Here is a 16,885-nt window from a genome sequence, read left to right on the forward strand (position 1 = left end):
TAAACATTCTGTGTTCAGGACTCCATGGGAGTATTTTCATTGACTTTCATATCCAGAAGTACCAAACTCTTCCACCCTCTACTGTTCATCGACACATATCCTAACACAAATGTATCACAGATCCCACTCGGCCTCACACAAGAGACAGATACCCAATGACTATTTTTCCCTTAATTCATCAAGCGCAAGATGGGTGCAGATCAGTGATGTCTCCAGCCTTGACAGACATCCCCATGCACCCACCCCCCCTTCCCAGACTCTCATTGCTTGAGTGCTGCAGAGGGTCTTAGTGGGGATGGCTGCAGAATAGACGACTCATTCAGAGAAGCCACAAAGAGTTGGCCAGTCATTGGGGAGGGGAATTAATGACTTTCTCTCCCTTGCCATATTACCGCACAGCCTCTTCAGGGAGATCTTAAGGAATTCTGGGGATGGGTGCACAGATGCCATTGGGGCCTCCCAAATCACAAACATGAAGGGATTTAGAATCTCTGGTCATGTGTACCCCCGTAATGAGATGACAAACCAAAGCTTGATGTTCGACCATGCAGCAATCGAAACATGTGTGGGGACCTAATTCCAGTCCCCTTACCCTCTTAAGAATAATAAACAAGTGGCATTTCAAGGGCAACATTAGACGTCCACGGCAAGGGTACTGGGCACATTTTACCAAGCATTGGCAAAGGCAAAAGTGTGGGGTTTTGTGTAGGCATGAAGTAGGCATTTGCTAAGCACTGACTACAAGGGACCGCCAGCCATAATGTGGCAACAGCTGGAAAATGGTGTGAGTACCTGGGCATATAATAGCAATGCCTGTAAAATGCCTATTTGATATAAACAAGCCTCTCTTTTCCTCTACATTCATCTTCCTTGCCCACTCCCCATTCAATGCTCCCTACTCTCTCACCTGCTCCCTGTGCATCTTCCCACACTCCTCTGCCTCCTTGGCTTGCAACTCTCTCACACTACATGCCATCTCTCCCTTTGCCTCACTCTCCCCTGCACCACTGTTGGATCTGTCAATGCTGGTTTTTAAAAGGCCTTCAGTGCTCTGGCCAAGACCCGGGACATGCCCTGACTGCCTTCCCATACTCCTGGGTGTCCAGCTGCTGTGTTTGGTGGTACTCTCATTCTGCTCTGGCTCTCTGGGGCTGGTCAGTTAAGGCCTGTGCTCTGGGATACCAACCCAGTGGGTCCCACACTGTCTTGCTGAGACCTGGTAGCTCTCCCCTGGGTCTCCCGCTGGACCTCAGGTCCTGCTCAGCCTCAGTTGCCAGCCTTGCCCTGAGCTCAGGCCCGTTGGGCACCACCTAGACTGGAACACCATGGCCTTCTCCAGTGTTTGGCCCGCTGCATTCTTGGGGCACTGGTCAGGGTGCAGAGGAGTTGTCTGCCACCTGCGCCACATAGCCACCTGCAGGAAGACACTTCCCATTGACTGTAAAGCCCCAACAAAGTGGGGGCTTATGGAGCCCAGCCAGAGACAAATGTAGGAGTCAGCCAGGTCAGCCACGACTACACCATTCTGGTCTGACCACCCCAGCTAGATGGCCAGTCGGGCCCAGCCGAAGGACACAATGGCGTGGGGCGGTCCACCCTGAGCAGATGGCCAGGCGGCCATGAGGTAGTGCCTGCCTTAAGGCCATGGTGCAGGGTCTGGGACTTAAGCTGCCACTTCCGTGCCTTGGGGTGGTGGCTTAAGCTGCCCTCTGTAACCAAGGCCCAGCCTCTCTTCCCTGCCTCCCAGGGACTGCATCCTGCCACTCTGCTGCCAGCTGGGCCAAGGCCCTTTGGTCTGCTGGGCTGATTGGAAAGGGTGAAGAGCGCTCCCTGGCCTTCCTGCACCCCTGCAAGTGCACACAGGGTGGGTGGGAGTTTCCTGTGCACTCTGCAGAGGCACCTCTTACAAAAGATTGGCTAAGAGGAAGACTTTCAATAGATTGCTGCAAGGTTGCTGCTTTGCTACTGACAAAACCCTGACCCAGAATCAGGTCGTCTATGAATGATTTAGCACTTGGTTCCCCATGAACATGTGGTGTACTGCGGGTGAGAGAGGTGGCCCCTTCTGTTCAGACTCGAAACCTAATACGGGCGGCACTGCGCACTCGTCCTGCGGCTGGCTATCCTAGGCTGACTGAGATCTCACAGTGCTGTGGTATCATTACGGTTTAGAGGGATTCTGATTTAGAGGCGTTCAGTCATAATCCCACAGGTGGTAGCTTTGCCTCATTTGTTCCTCAGTCAAACACATCCACCTAATGTCTGAACCTGTGGTTACTCTCGTACTCTGCAGGATCACTATTGCAATGACACATCATCAGAAGGGTAAAACCAGTTTCAAAATTGTCTAAACCCAGCTCATTTTCCCTATTAGTGGGTGAACAATCCAACGCTTGGTGAATTCTGCTTCACAATGATAGGAATAGCAACATCGAAGGATCAAAAAGCGATGTCGCTATGAAAACTTGGCCGCCAAAAATCCATGGTAACTTTTATGACACCTTCTGCTTGAAACCCAAAAGTCAGAAGGATTGTGAGGCCCTGCTTTATTCATACTGAAAATCGAGATCAATCAAGCGTTTGCCCTTCTGTCCTGCAAGAGGTTTCTGTCTTTGTTTAGCTCGCCTTAGGACACCAGCATTATCGTTTGACAGTTGTACCGCCCCAGTCAAACTCCCACCTGCCACTGTCCCCGGTGCAGGTCATTGTAACCAGAAGCAAGAGCCCCACAGGGCTGCCCCCCCTCACCGGGTAAGTGAAAAAGCAATAAAATTAGTGGTATTTCACCAGCAGCCCGAGGACCTCCCACTTATCCTACACCTCTTATGTCTCTTCAAAGTGCCAGAAGAGAGTTAAGTTCAACGTGGTCTTCTATCCCTGCTGATTTTGCCAAAACCGTTCCCTTGGCTGTGGTTTCATTAGAGTGTGGGTAGGTACAGTTGAAATCATGTTCATCCCTTAATTTGCATCACTAATTAGATGACAAGGCATTTGGCTACCTTAAGAGAGTCATAGTTTTTCTCGCCGTTTACCCACGCTTCATTGAATTTCTTCACTTTGACATTCAGAGCACTGGGCAGAAATCACATTGCGTTAACACCCAACGCAGGCCTTCACAATGCTTTGTTATAATTAAGCTATCGGATTCCTTTAGTCCGCACCAGTTCTAAGTCAGCTGCTAGGTATTGGCCGAGGCAGAACACTGGCCCTGAACCCCAGGAAAGGAACGGAGGGAGGCAACCAGGTCCAGAGTCGGCATTGCCCCCATGGGAGATACGCACCCCAGCCCGAATGATCCATCCCTTAGAGACAATACTTATCCCAAAGTTACTGATCTGACTTGCTGACTTGCCGACTTCCTTTCCTACATTGTCCCAACATGCCAGAAGCTGTTCACCTTGGGGACCTGCTGTGGATATAGGTACGGCCGGCGTGAGATTTACACCCTCTCCCCCCAGATTTTCAATGGCCAGCAAAAGTTCACTGGGTGCTCCCGGAACCTCAATGCTTTACAATACTCGGGCCTCACTCTCAGGACAAACCCATTCCAGTGTGCCCTGCCCTTCACAAAGAAAAGAAAACACTTCCCGTGGCTCCCTTTGGCTACTGAGGGATCATTTGTATTACTACACTGGATGTCACAAGGGTACCCGTCTCCACCACTCCGGGATCGGGGATCTGAACCCGGCTCCCTTTCGATCAGCTGGGGCAACAGAGGCCATCACCCATCCCTCTGAATGGTGCTCACCCATCTCTTAGGACCGACTGACCCATGTTCAACTGCTTTGTAATAGGAACCCTTTGCCAATTTATCCTTCAAAGTTCTCATCTGAATATTTGCTACTACTCACCCGGGATTCCGTGCACACCACAACGGCCCTCATACTCATTGTGGCTTAGCCCCCACGGCTCACAGTGCTGTTGATGGCCGGGTATGTGCTTAATTTGCCATCCATTTTCAGTGCTAGTCAATTCGGCAGGTTAATTTTGTTACACACTCCTTAGCAGATTCCAACTTCCAAGGCCACAGTACTGTGGTCTATATCAACCAACACCTTTCATGAGATCTGATGATCATTGACATCAGGCGCCTTAACCCAGCATTTGGTTAATCCTGCACTGCTAGTTCTGCTCACCAAAAGTGGCCCACTGTGCACTCGCATTTGATGCCCAGTTGCACGCCATTGAGCCGGAATTCTTACCCATTTAAAGTTTGAGAATATGTAGAGATAGTTTTGGTCCACAGACATTTCATCATTCTCTTTACCAGATAAAACTGGGGTTTCCGAGCGCCAGCTATTCTGAGGAAAACTTCACAGGGAACCAGCTACTAGATGGTTCAATTAGTCTTTCGCCCATATACCCAGGTCAGATGACCGATTTGCAAGTCAGGGCTGCTACGGACCTCCACCTGAGTGTCCTCTGGCTTTGCCCTGCCCAGGCATAGTTCACCATCTTTGGGTCCTATCACACACACTAATGCTTCACCTCCCTGTTAGAGCAGGCGAGATGGGCTGGTGGTGCACCAGCAGCAACTCTGCAACAGGATCCCGCCTCAGCCGGTGCGCACTGGCACTCACCTTCATTGTGCCATGAGGTTTCATTCAGCCCTCCGACTCACGCATGTGTTAGACTCCTTGGTCTGTGTTTCAAGACGGGTCGGTTGGGTAACCAACAACACTGGCGACCTCTCGCGGCCTTCGGGATGAGGAAGCAATGAGGACAGTCCACCACGGTTGACAGTCACACAGGGAGCAGGGTGCCCAGTTCCCCATCGTACTCCCCAGTGACCCCCAAGAGGGGCCGGGACGGATGCCGGAGGAGAGCACGGCAGCAGTCAATCTCCCTCGGCCCGAGCGCATGGTGAAACTGCTGCCAGGAGGCTGTAACAATCTCTACCGTAGAGGAGAACCACCATACTCCTTGCCAGTCAACCTAGAACCAGTCGTGGTGCACCACCATGGAGGAAATGTGCCATGCAGAAGCCAGGTGCACCTGGGCGGCAGTCCTGCAAGAGGTCCCTCATTCCAGGTGACTGACCTGCCTGCCGTGTTAAGTCCTCCGGGCGGACTAAGGAGACCCCACCCGTTTACCTCTCAACATTTTGAATCCCCTCTTTCCCTTTCAGTACTTGTTGGCTATCGGTCCCACACCTGTATGACTTTACCACCCGCTATGGCATGCATTCTCAAGCCGACAGACCCCTGATACCACTGCGCGATGGGCCACTACTTGCTGAACACCGTCTGCAGGGTGAGCCTTGATAAGAAGGACTTGGGCTCCCTCAGTGATACCGGGGAGTCAGTCTTCAGTATGCCACATTTCCTGCGCCTGCCGCTGGATGGGGTTCGACGCTGGGCTCTTCACTCGCCATTACTGAGGGAATCCTGGTTAGTTTCTTTTCCTCCGCTTAGTAATATGCTAAATTCAGTAGGTTGCCATGCCTTATCTGAGGTCGTAGTCAGGTAGATGAAGCTCAGGCAGCCGGCCTCAGGCACAAGGCTGTTGGGGGGTTGCCACAGCCTCACGCTTCTGATGTGGGCGAGTGTGCACTACACCGATCTGTGCCAAATCCAATTTTGGGAGAGGTTGCCCGCAGGCTGTGGTCACTCCATGGCTATCCCGTGCAGGCAGCCATGGGTCGTTGTGGAAGGGGATGGTGCATGCAGTTTTTAGGCCACCACCACCTGGACACGTCGGGCACCAGACCCTTTTGACCACTGAGGTGGAAGATGAGGAGGCCAGGATGCACCAGCAACAAGCCTCTGCACCATATCCATGGTGCTGATCAGGGTCTTACCTCAGGGGAACAGGGTTCCTGTGATGGGCCCAGTCGCAACCTAGGGAAGGTCCCTTGGGCGATTTACATTCAAGAGACCCTCAGACAGGCATAGCCCAAAGAGTGAACCAAGCCCTAGAGGTGCGTTCGAAGTGTCAATGATCAATGTGTCCTGCAATTCAAACTAATTCTTGCAGCTAGCTGTTTTCGTCATCATTGCACGAGCTGAGTGATCCACTGCCAAGAGTCACAGGCAGCTTTTTTTCCTAGATGTTGGCCCAAACCTGATAGTGCAGGAGGGGCTGGGGGAGGCAGCCCAGCGCCCCATCTAGCTTCCCCACTTGGGATTCGGCCAAGATCATTTGGGTTTTAAACAAACAGGGTTCCAGACATTCAGCCCGGGAAAGCCTGCCCACTATCTTCAGTGGCAGCGCAACAGGGCTTCCCACGGCGCCAGCGGCAGGCTGCTCTTTGGCCGGCCCACCCAACCGATCACTCCTCCCCTGACCCTGGCCTCCCACTCCCCTTTCGGGAGGATGGCAATGAAGTCCAGGCTGCAAGGGGGGGTTGGGTGGGACCGTTACAGTCTTCAAACTCCAGCCTTTCTGCACATGGCCGAACTCCAGGTATCTGACCATGAGGGAAGGTCCCCTGCTGCACCTGTCCATCTCTCACCCACGGCAGTGGGCAGCCAGAACCTTGACACCTACCCATCGAGTAGACCCGGCTGCGCCACAGCTCAGAGCTCACTCGGCGTGCCAGGACCCTATCCGCCTGCGTAGGCATCCTGGGATAACAGCCAGGTCACCCTCGGCTCCCGACTGACCCCATTCAGGACTTCCCTTCCAACCGGGGTAGCCCCCGCCAACACCTGCCTGCTGGTAGGTCAGAAACAGGAGCGCCCAGTCAGCAATGTGGCTCAGCAGTCATCACAGAAAGGCAGGGGGCTGCTCAGGGCTCCCTCTCTGGTGCATGGGTGGGGGTTTCCCTGGCCCCCCACGTGCCCTGGCTGTGGGCCGCTCCACCAGCCAGACCGTAGGACGAGGGGAGCCCCAGACTGTGGGTGTGCGTGTCTAGGATGCAACCAAGGTCAGGCCTGCTGCTCTCCCTCTGGCTGCTCTTCTGTTAATGATACTTCTGCAGGTTCAACTACGGAAACTTTGTTACCTCTTTCACTTCCTTTAGATAGAAAAGTTTGATCATCTTCTCTGCACTCCACCAGGGCCAAGCCCAGATTGGTCTTGGTCTGATGAATGCATGCATCTCAGGAGGTCAGCTAAAAAAGTTGCCACCCCAGGCATACTTTGCAACAGATAGAAGGGCTTACTGGAAACCCAACATCCTTAGCTATACATAGAACCCTAAAGTGCGAAACAGTGCGATTGGCCCGTTATAGCGAAAATCGCACAAGGAAAGGTTTGCCACGATTTGACATTCTGAAAGATTTTACACGTGTGAATTATCTTTAAATTATTTCCTACTTTGACTTTGAGATTCCAAATGTTTTCGTTTGACTAAATCATTGCTTGTGATTGTGTGCATCTGTTCAAAGTGGCTCCCATAGAAAAATGTATCATAAGTTAAGCATTTTTGACCACATTTGGTGTTTTTGCTCAGACAATTTCAAAGCCATGCTGACAGTTGAAAAGTCAACTCTGTTCTTCTCTTGTGTTTAAAAGGGGGAAGGTGGGAGTGATATTCTGTTTGATTTGTGTTATTCGTTTAATACCTGCTCTCTCCTCACATCTATTTAAATTGCCTGTTGGTGGGTTGAGGGGTGTTGCAGGTGGAACCTCTAACCATAGTGCTATCTGTTCCAAACCAACACAACAGTATTCTTTTCTGTGCTGCATTTGTTTTTGTGTTCATTATTTGACTCCTAGTACATTAAAGACATTATTTAGTGTTCTGTCACCCCATTGGTGATTGTTGTTACCTATTAAAATATATTGTGATTTAAATTCTAAATACAAAAATAAATATTTACCTTTGCAAACTAGCCTGATTCCTGGTTCAGTGTGACCGGGGGGTGGGGTCTCAGGAGAAGGGTGTGATATGAGTGGTATATCGTTCAGAATATTGAAATTATAGATAAAATAAATAAGGGTTTCATTTGTGCACTAAATGCTGGGCGTGACTTGGGTGTGTGCCAGATTGAAATCACTTACAAATGAGGCTGGAATCTTTTGCCCACACCTCCACCGCTGTCACCCAGGGTGCACAGATACAAGAAAGCTTAGTCGCCTTCCTCCAGCTTACTGTCGACAGTGTTTATGGGTCCTGTCTGCACTCCACTTAGTTCTTGCAGCCCAACTTCTGGAATACTGCCCAGCTGAATTACAATTTCCTTCACTCAGTCTGGTGGAATAACTGCCAGATTGCAAGTGGCAGTGGCATTGTAAATCCCCTATTCTATGGGGCTTATTTGGCAGAATTACAGCTGCAGTAATTGCTGCCATGGCAATTATGCAGATTTTGCCGATTTTAGGCCAATTTTTCAGCTGAGAATTGGAGGATTTACCTCCAGCAGAATTCTGGAAGTAAATCCTCCATTCAAGGGCCATACTCATAGTATGTTACCGCCAATTATTTCATGCTCCTGCTTACTTGTAATGAGGACCAGTGTGTATGGGTCCTGTCTGCACTCCACTTGGTTCTTGCAACCCAAACCATGCTCAGTGGTGAAACCACTGCACACCCAAGGATAGCCAAGCTCAGTGCCCCATGGGGTATTCGTTCTTCCTTGGAGGGAAATGCTCTAACGTGCCTCGGCCAGAGCTCCAGTACAGTAAGGGTGGCAGGCCCCTCACTTGGGAGCCTTGTCTCCCACGTGGGTTGACCGTCCACTTGCCTTGCGGCAGACCCATGGCACCCCAGAAGGTTCCTGTAGGGAAAAGCTCTATCTCTCCCCATCCAGAGCTCCAGGACAGCCAGGGGTGCTGCCCCCTCCCTTGGGTATCTGCCTCACATGTAGGTCAACTGTCCTCCTGCCCAGTGGTGATCCGGGGTGCCCCATTGCGATCCCCCTCCCTTTCAGCAGGGAAGAGCTCTTTCGCTCCCTGGCCTGAACTCCAGGAAGTCTGGGGTGCTGCCCCCTCATTTGGGCACCTGCCTTGCATGTAGATCGACCATCCCCCTGCCCTGTGGCAGTCCCACAGTGCTCCAACGCGGTTCCTGTCCCCCCGGCGGGAAAATCTCTAGGTCAACCTGGCTAGAGCTCTAGGATGGCCTGGGGTGCTGACCCCCTCCCTTTGGAGTCTGCCTCACACATGGGTTAACTGTCACCCTGCCCGGCAGAGGTCCATGGGCTTCCCAACGGGGGTCCCCATCCCTCCCTGGAGGGAAAAGCTCTATTGCTCCTCAACCAGAGTTCGACTGCTGCCCCTCCCTTATCCCCTCCCTTGGACACCTGTCTCACACATGAGTAGACCAGCAGAAGCCCTGGCATGTAATGGGGCCTGCCGGTCCTTTGCCCAGGTGCCAAGTGCCCTTCCTGCCCAGGACCGGAAGGTCGGCCTGCTCTGGAAGTTCGGATGGGCGTCAATTTGACATTATTCGCCAGTTAGTTCTGTAAGGAGGCTGGACACTATTGCTTGGACCTCCCCCTCTGTCACCCAGGGTACAAAGATTACAAGAAAGCTTAGTCACCTTCCCCCGGATTAATGTAGACAGTGTGTAATGGGTCTTGTCTGTACTCCACTTGGTTCTCGCTGCTCCACCCCTGCTCGATGGCAAAACTGCAGCACCCCTGGTTTATGTGGACCCACTTGTCTTCCCCTTCTGTCAAACTGCCCTTGGGGATGCAGATTCTGTAGGCGACTGGTGAGATTCTGTCCACAATTTCAAAAGGACCCTGCCAAGTTGGGAGGAATTTGCGTTCTTTGGCTTGGCTCCTCTGGAAATTGTACAAGTAGACCCGGTCTCCTACTTGTTATTCCTTTTTATTTGTTGTCTTAAGATGATAGTGGGTCTTCATACTGTCTGCAGATCTTTCTAGATTCCGCTGAGCATAGGCAAAAGCATGTTGAAGGTGTTTTCTCAGATTCTCAACATACTCATGAGTTATGGAGGCATTTCTCAAGGTCTTCTTTTGGGTTCTGTAGAGCAGATGCTGGGGTAGCACCATCCTTCGTCCAGTCATCAGCTCAAATGGAGACATTTTTGTTGCAGAAGAAGGGGTAGATCTGATGGCCATCAGGACAAGGGGTAATCGAATGTCCCAACTTGGCCCAGAATCTGCCACACACCTTTTTTAATATGCTCACAATAGTTTTATTGTACTTCTCAACCCCACCTCTAGAGGACGCCAGTACGCAATGTGGAGTTTCCTTTTTACCCCAAGTATCTCCCACATCTTTGTCATCACTTCGCTAGTGAAGTGGCTACCTCGGTCTGACTCAATCCTTTGGGGTAGTCCAAAATGCGAGAAGATGTGATTGATCATCAGGGCAGCTGCTGTTTCTGCCTTGCAATTTGGGGCCGGGAGACATTCCACCCATTTAGTAAACAAGCATGTTACAGTCAACATGCACTTGTTCCCTCTAGAGGAGTGAATCACGGGCCCGATAAAATTGACTTGCAAATCTGACCAAGGCAGTGTCATCCCCCTCTTTTGGAGGGGAAGCACGGTGTGTGAGTGATGTTGGCTGAAATTGTGCACACACAAGACACCCCTTCAAGTATTGGTTGAGGTCCTGCCCCATGTGTGGCCAGTATGCAACATCTTGCAAGATTTCTAATGTCGTATGAAACCCCCGATGACCGGCTGTGGCCGCATCATCAGGCTTCGGAATGAGGTGGGGACCACCCATTGGTCATGGTCAGATATGGATCTCCTCAACAACAAACCGTCTTGGATTCAGAACATTTTTGGACATTATCAACACTCTGAGGTCCTCTTTCCCAATGCAATCGGTATCAGTCAGGGGATAGTTCACAGGATCCTCAATGTCTTGATAACACTTACCAATTATTGTATACCCCTTTTCAGCCATAATCAAATCAGCATCTGGGGTCTCCTTACTCCATTGGGCAGTTGAGTTCATTGTGAGCATTTGTCTGGGACCTAGTGATAGCAGTGACCTGGATTTCCCCCAACGGGGACTCGATCTCAAGTAGATCCCCTTGGATGGCTCCGGTTTTGGCCAGCAGATCAGTTTTGTCTGGTCCCTCTACTTTAGAATGACCCTTCATCTTTTTCCAGTAGATGGTCATCCCATTCGAGGTGACCAGATCATCAATATTGTGTATTAATTTTCTGTGTTTTAGTGGTTTATTAGCACACAGCATGCCTCTGGTTTTCCATTTAACCAGGTGCTCAATGAACCCGTTCCGTACATAATCTGAATTAGTGATTATGACCAATTCATGGAGTTGGTGTTGGACAGCAGTGAGGATGGCTTGATGCACAGCCATCAGCTCTGCCACTTGGCTACTTCGGGGACAGATTTTGTACCCAGCGGAGGGTTCTGGGGCATCATACACCCATGCATTCCCTACGCCGGCCACAAGTTCCGTTTACCCCATTGTTGTCAACATGTTAGGAGCACCCATCCACATAGACAGTGGGCAATCCCTCACACTTGTCTTCTTCATAGACTCTGTGGGGAATTAAGGTATGCCTCCATGTTGTCCTTGATTTTAAGACTTTCGTCCTCGAGACAGTTTTCTCTGGCACAATCATGCAAGTCAGCCAGACCTTGCACGAGGGGACTCTTCTTGTTTTGGCCATATCTCACCTCCACAAGAAAGCCTTGCATTGACAGAATCCAGGAAGTAATCGGGAATTACTCACATTTCCAGCCCAGATTCTGTCACTTTGAAGATATTGCAGAGGCTGGTGTGGAGTCTCCACTATGATGTGTTCCCGCTGGATAAACGGGAAGTAATTCTTCAATGCCCACACCGTTGCCAGGGGTGCCCTCTCACAATTGATGAATTTTTCCTCCACAGAGGATAAAGTCTTACTCGCATAGGAGATTACTTTATTGACCTTGTCATGCTTTTGGTATAATACCACAGTCAAGCATGTATTTGAGAACCCTATCTCGAAGAAGACCTCCTTGTTTTTGACAGGGTAAGGTAGGCAAGGCGCTTGTGAGAGGCTTCTTTTGAGTTGTCTTACTGCTCTGGACCCCACTCCCACTTGACCACCCCCCTTCAACAGATGGATCAAGGGTCTTGTGATCTCTGCGTAACCCTCCATTAACTTTCTGCTGTAATTAGACAGTCCAAGGAGGCTCCTTAGCTCCCACAGAGTTGTGGGGTATTTTAGTTTCTGGAGTGCTTCTACTTTCTTTTCCTGGGGACAGGGACCCTCAGGAGTTATCTCATGCCCCAAGAAATTGACATGGGTCCTGAACCACTGCCTTTTGGACAGAGTTTTGCTCAGGCAGCCCTCAACTGTGTCAGAGCATAATGGATCTCCACTATGTGTTCCTCCACAGTTGAGCTTTTGATTAGATCATCATCTACATAGGCCAGGTTACCCCTTTCACCCAAATCTGGCATGGCCTTATGCAGAAAGATGTTAAATTCATTGCTGGAGTTGATGTATCTGAAGGGAGTCTGGGTCCAAGTGTACTGCTGCCCCCCGAAGGTGAAGGCCACCTTGTATTGGTCCTCCCTACTGACAGGTACAGTCCAGTACCCATTGGTCAGGTCAATGGCGGTGTATACCTTTGACCCCTGGATGTGGGCCAGCCCTTGGTCAATGTAGGGAAGAGGCCATCAGGAAGTATGGACCCTATGTTGAGCTCCCTTAGGTCAGCACAGAGTCTCCACTGGCCGTTTGGTTTCAAATTCCCCAGCACCGGATTATTGAAGGTGCTGTGGACTGGATGAATTATCCCACGGGACTCAAGGTTCTTAATTATTTCAGTAAGGGACTCCATTGATGCGAGAGGCAAGCGATATTGCTTAACAAACACTGTAGTCATGCCACGGTCTGTGGGAATTGTTGTTGTGTGGATTTCGGTGCGACCACAGTCATATGAGCCCACCGCAAAGAGATCTCGAAAATCTAAGAAAACTTGTTTCAATTTTTGCTTTTGCTCCAGAGTCTCACAGGCATCAGCTAGGTTGATTCTCTCTTCAACCATCAGCCTGAAGCCCTGAAAAAGACTTCTGGTTTGGCTATCTCAGCGGCCTCCTCCAGCTGTGTGGAGAAGTCCCTGGTCAAAGTACTGACTTGGACTGATGGCTTCAGGTGGGGACTTGAAAGATCACCTTATCCCTCCTGAAGTCACAGGTCACATCTTCCTTACTATAAGGGCAGGAAGAGTACACCAGAATATTCCCCCCATGCCGGGTGAAGATCCTGTCTGGTGTTGTGTCATTGTCACTGTCACTGTCAAAACAGTAATTGGGGATTGGTCATACCAGTTTGTTACCTAAATCTATGGAAAATTGGCAGTCATCAAATGCCATTCCAATAATGGTGCCTGCGCCCAAAGTGATACTCCTTAAATCGCTGTTATCCACCTCGATTGGAATGGTGTTGTGTTCAGTGTTAACTAGTGGTGTTGGGTTTAACACCAACCCTTGCTGTTGGAAATGGACATTGAGGTGACCATATGTGTCAGGATTTTTCAGTTTCTGTCCTCTTTTAATTTTTACTTCAAGTGAGAATTGTCGGGCCCGTTCTGGGATGGTGACTTCCTCTCCAATCTGAATTTCAACTGCATATGGCAGCAGTTGAGCTGACCGAAATGCTTTCTCTGGGTCATCAAAGTCCATGGGATTACCCGCTAATAAGGACCAGGCTTTGAAGTTTATTAGATCCAAACTAATGGCAAAGATATTGAGAATGTCACTGCCTAAATAAAATGCAGCAGGGACATCTTGCACGACCCAACAATTTTGTACTATGCTCTTGTTGCCTATGGACATTTTTAGCATGCACCTGCTAGGCAGGAGATGTTTGGAATTGGGTGTTTCCAGGTCCATTTCCCATTTGTCTATCAGTTTAAATGCTGGATCTTTTGGGAGTTTTTAGAACATGGCTTCGCTGATGAAGCTCTTACCGTTGTTCACACACACTCGGGCGAGAACAGAGTCCCTCCCCTCATTTAACTGACTAGGGATGAATAATTGTTCTCCATATTTCTGAATGTCAGCCAAGCTTTGAGCTGGTTTCTCATCATTTTGGACTATAGAAGTGGGATTTTCTGATTGTGAATTTGTATAGAATTTCAGAGTATTCCCTTCCATTGTGGAATGTCACTTTAGACTGGAAGGAAGGTTGATTTTCAGAAATAAAGCGCACTTTCCATCACCAGTTTGTTGTCCTACTGCAATTACTGTCACATCAGGGTTTTGGTTGTTTTGGAAATGGAATTCAACTTGGTCAGGTTTTTGTTCAACCATGCGGCATGTGCCATTTAAACTAACATGGTTGACACTACGTTTTAATTTTATTGGTTGGTTAGTCTGGGTCCAGAGGACCTTTTTTACACAATCTATGAGGGGAGACAATCTATGCAGGATGTCATTCCCTAGTAAACATGGTGTGCCCTCTGGAGTCACAACTACGACGGGGTGCTTCACCTTGTGTCGCCCAATTTTCAGGTCGAAATCCGCAGTCCCCTCGACAGGAATTTCCTTCCCATCAAAGTTCTGAAGCTGTCCAGGAAGAGGGGAGAGAGGGATTTGGTATTTCTCCCCCCTTCCCGAATTTAGCTGATCAAATGCCCTTTTTGACAGAAGGTGGCTTGGGATCCAGTGTCCACCAGTGCCATAAATGTGCATTGCCCCTGTTTTTGGACCGGGGCATAAAATCTTCCCTCCTTTTCCTTAAGGGGGCAAAGATAATGCGCATTTTTGGCCAATTGGTGGGTTAATTTCTTTGCTCTGGATTCTGACAGAGGGGTGATTTGGGTAGGGTTTTGTTTGGGATCTTGGGAACCTGTAAGAAAAAGGTGACAATTGGATGTGGGGGAGTTTTGGGCTCCACTGGTTCTGATTCTGGGCTGCCCCCCACATTTATGGAGGCAGTCATCAGAATTGGTTTGAACAAGGTGATTTTCTAGCTGGTCATTCTGGGGCTCAATGATGGGTGGTTTTAACTCGGTCCCCACATCTACCCAGTCTTGACTAGGATCTCTTGGGACCCATTTTTCTTTGAGAGGAGTTCCCCCATCCCTGAAGGAGAAGATCCCTTTCCCAGAATCCTCTGGGGGCCCCTCTCCTTCAAATTGGAAGATTCAAACCTCCTCCACAAAATGGGTCTTTTTAGGCTCTTTATTTCTCCTACCCGCCCTCTGTTCCTTAGGTTGCAGACTTTCGGGGGCATTCTGGTTCCGGTTCCTGGGTTTCCAGGTGCTTTTCACAAGTGGGGAAGGAAGCTTCCTCTAAGGCTTTAAACCCCTTTTCCCCTGTGCCTCCTCCCTGGGAACCGGTGGGTTGTCGGGGTTCTCTCCTCATCATTGCTCTGGAGTACCAGGCCCTTGATTTGAGGGGTTCTGAGTCGCCATGTTCATATGAGGGTTCTGCTGAGCCCTCAACATGTGACCCAGATCCTGTGCCAAGTTCTGGACCTGCTGCTCCAGTTGGGACACCCGCTCTGGCTGGTACGGGGTCCTCTGGTCTACCCTAGGTTGATCACGAGAAGGGTAACTATCCCTTCTCCCATAATACCCTTGGTTGGGATAGTTTTGGTACCCTCCACCCTTGGCCTCCCCTCTCCCGGATTGGGCTGTCTGGGCTCAGGAAAGTGTGGAAAGAAAGAAGGGTTGTTTTGGGGGTTGATATTTGGCGGGTACCGGGGAAAGAAACTCAACCCGGTATTTGGGGGACTTCTGCCCCCCTTGGAAAAGTTAGGAGGGAAGTTTCCTGGGTTGGCAGCTGCCCGCTTGGATCCCCTCCCCTTGGGCTGGGGGAGTCCACACATAGCCCAGGATGGGTCTGCTGTCCTTGTAACGGGGCCTGATGTAGTCAGGGGAGTTAGGGGTCCCATTTGTGGGATTACCTCCCTGACTCCCTGTTTGAGATTGGCCCGAGGGCCTTCTGAGTCTTTGGTTAGTAGGATTTTGTGCCGGACTGTTTTTAGGCCCCCACATCTTCAGATCTAAAATGGGGGCAACCTTCACCTCTGCCAGCTTAGCAGCAGAAGGGGTGTTGGTTGGTTTTGGTCTTTTATTGGCACTTTTATATTCTACTGGTTTCTGCCCTTTGTAAATGCGAGTTGCTTGTTCAATGACCCAGTCTAGTGATCTTTTCTCATGAAAGTCCCTCACCAGCTTGGTCATAATGTATTTAAGGAGTGCATGAAATAAGGTATTGATGAATTCCCTACTGTCTGTGCGCACCCTCCGGTGGTCTGCGCAAAGGCACGTTTCAGCTCTTGAACAAATTCTTGTGGGTCCTGGTCTTCCCCACATTGTAGATTGTAGGCCACCTTGCGGGCCTCTTTAGGTTTTCTGTGTATTGAGAAATGCTTTAAGATGGCTGCCCTATAGGTCGACCATTTTGAGTGGATCTGATCCTCCAGCCCCGCAAAGACGCTGGAGTATTCAGGGGAAAATGTCCACTTGACATACTGAATGCAGCATTGGCTATCCTTCAGGTGTAAAGTATCCATCATTTTCTTATTCAATTCGAGGTGGTCCCAAACTGAATATTTGGCATTTTTATGGTATGGCATTATGAAGCTCCTAATAGCCTTGATTTGCTTCAGGGGATCCTTCGGTAGGGCCCTTTTAATTTTGTTGGCCTTTTTGGTTTTGGTCACCCTTGTCCACTCATCCTCTGACTCAGAGGCACTGCTACCGCAGGTGGCTGTCTGATCCTCTAGGCTCACCCTGATACTGCGGGCTTGGGAATGGCTGGCAGAATGTGAGGGCCTAGTCTCTTGAGACCTGTGGCGCTCAGAAGAGTCTTCTGACTCTCCCTTGCTCCCAGGATTAGCTGAGTACCCCCACACTGCTCTATCTGGGAAGAGGTTTTTAAGATGCTCTTTGTGGGCCTAGTTTCATGGAATTCCCCATCAAATTGGACTGACTGGTCCCTTGGTAGGTGATGTTTTTGAGGATCCAGTTCTCTGATTCTCCCCTCATTGGAGTCTCCCTGATCAGAGAGGCTGGCCCTAATATTTGGGAACCTGTACAT

At 49.9% G+C, this 16,885-nt stretch overlaps 1 protein-coding gene and 1 pseudogene across 2 annotated transcripts in view; both read right to left on the reverse strand.

Annotated features, from left to right (window-relative positions):
- Positions 1-16,885, reverse strand: part of BANK1 (B cell scaffold protein with ankyrin repeats 1) — a 2,974,928-nt gene that overhangs the window by 2,347,732 nt on the left and 610,311 nt on the right. The window lies entirely within an intron of this gene.
- Positions 1,906-5,458, reverse strand: LOC138517211 (28S ribosomal RNA; annotated as a pseudogene).

The sequence above is a fragment of the Ambystoma mexicanum genome, chromosome 6q (assembly GCF_040938575.1).
Source record: "Ambystoma mexicanum isolate Mex_15411 chromosome 6q, UKY_AmexF1_1, whole genome shotgun sequence".
Lineage (NCBI taxonomy): Eukaryota > Metazoa > Chordata > Amphibia > Caudata > Ambystomatidae > Ambystoma > Ambystoma mexicanum.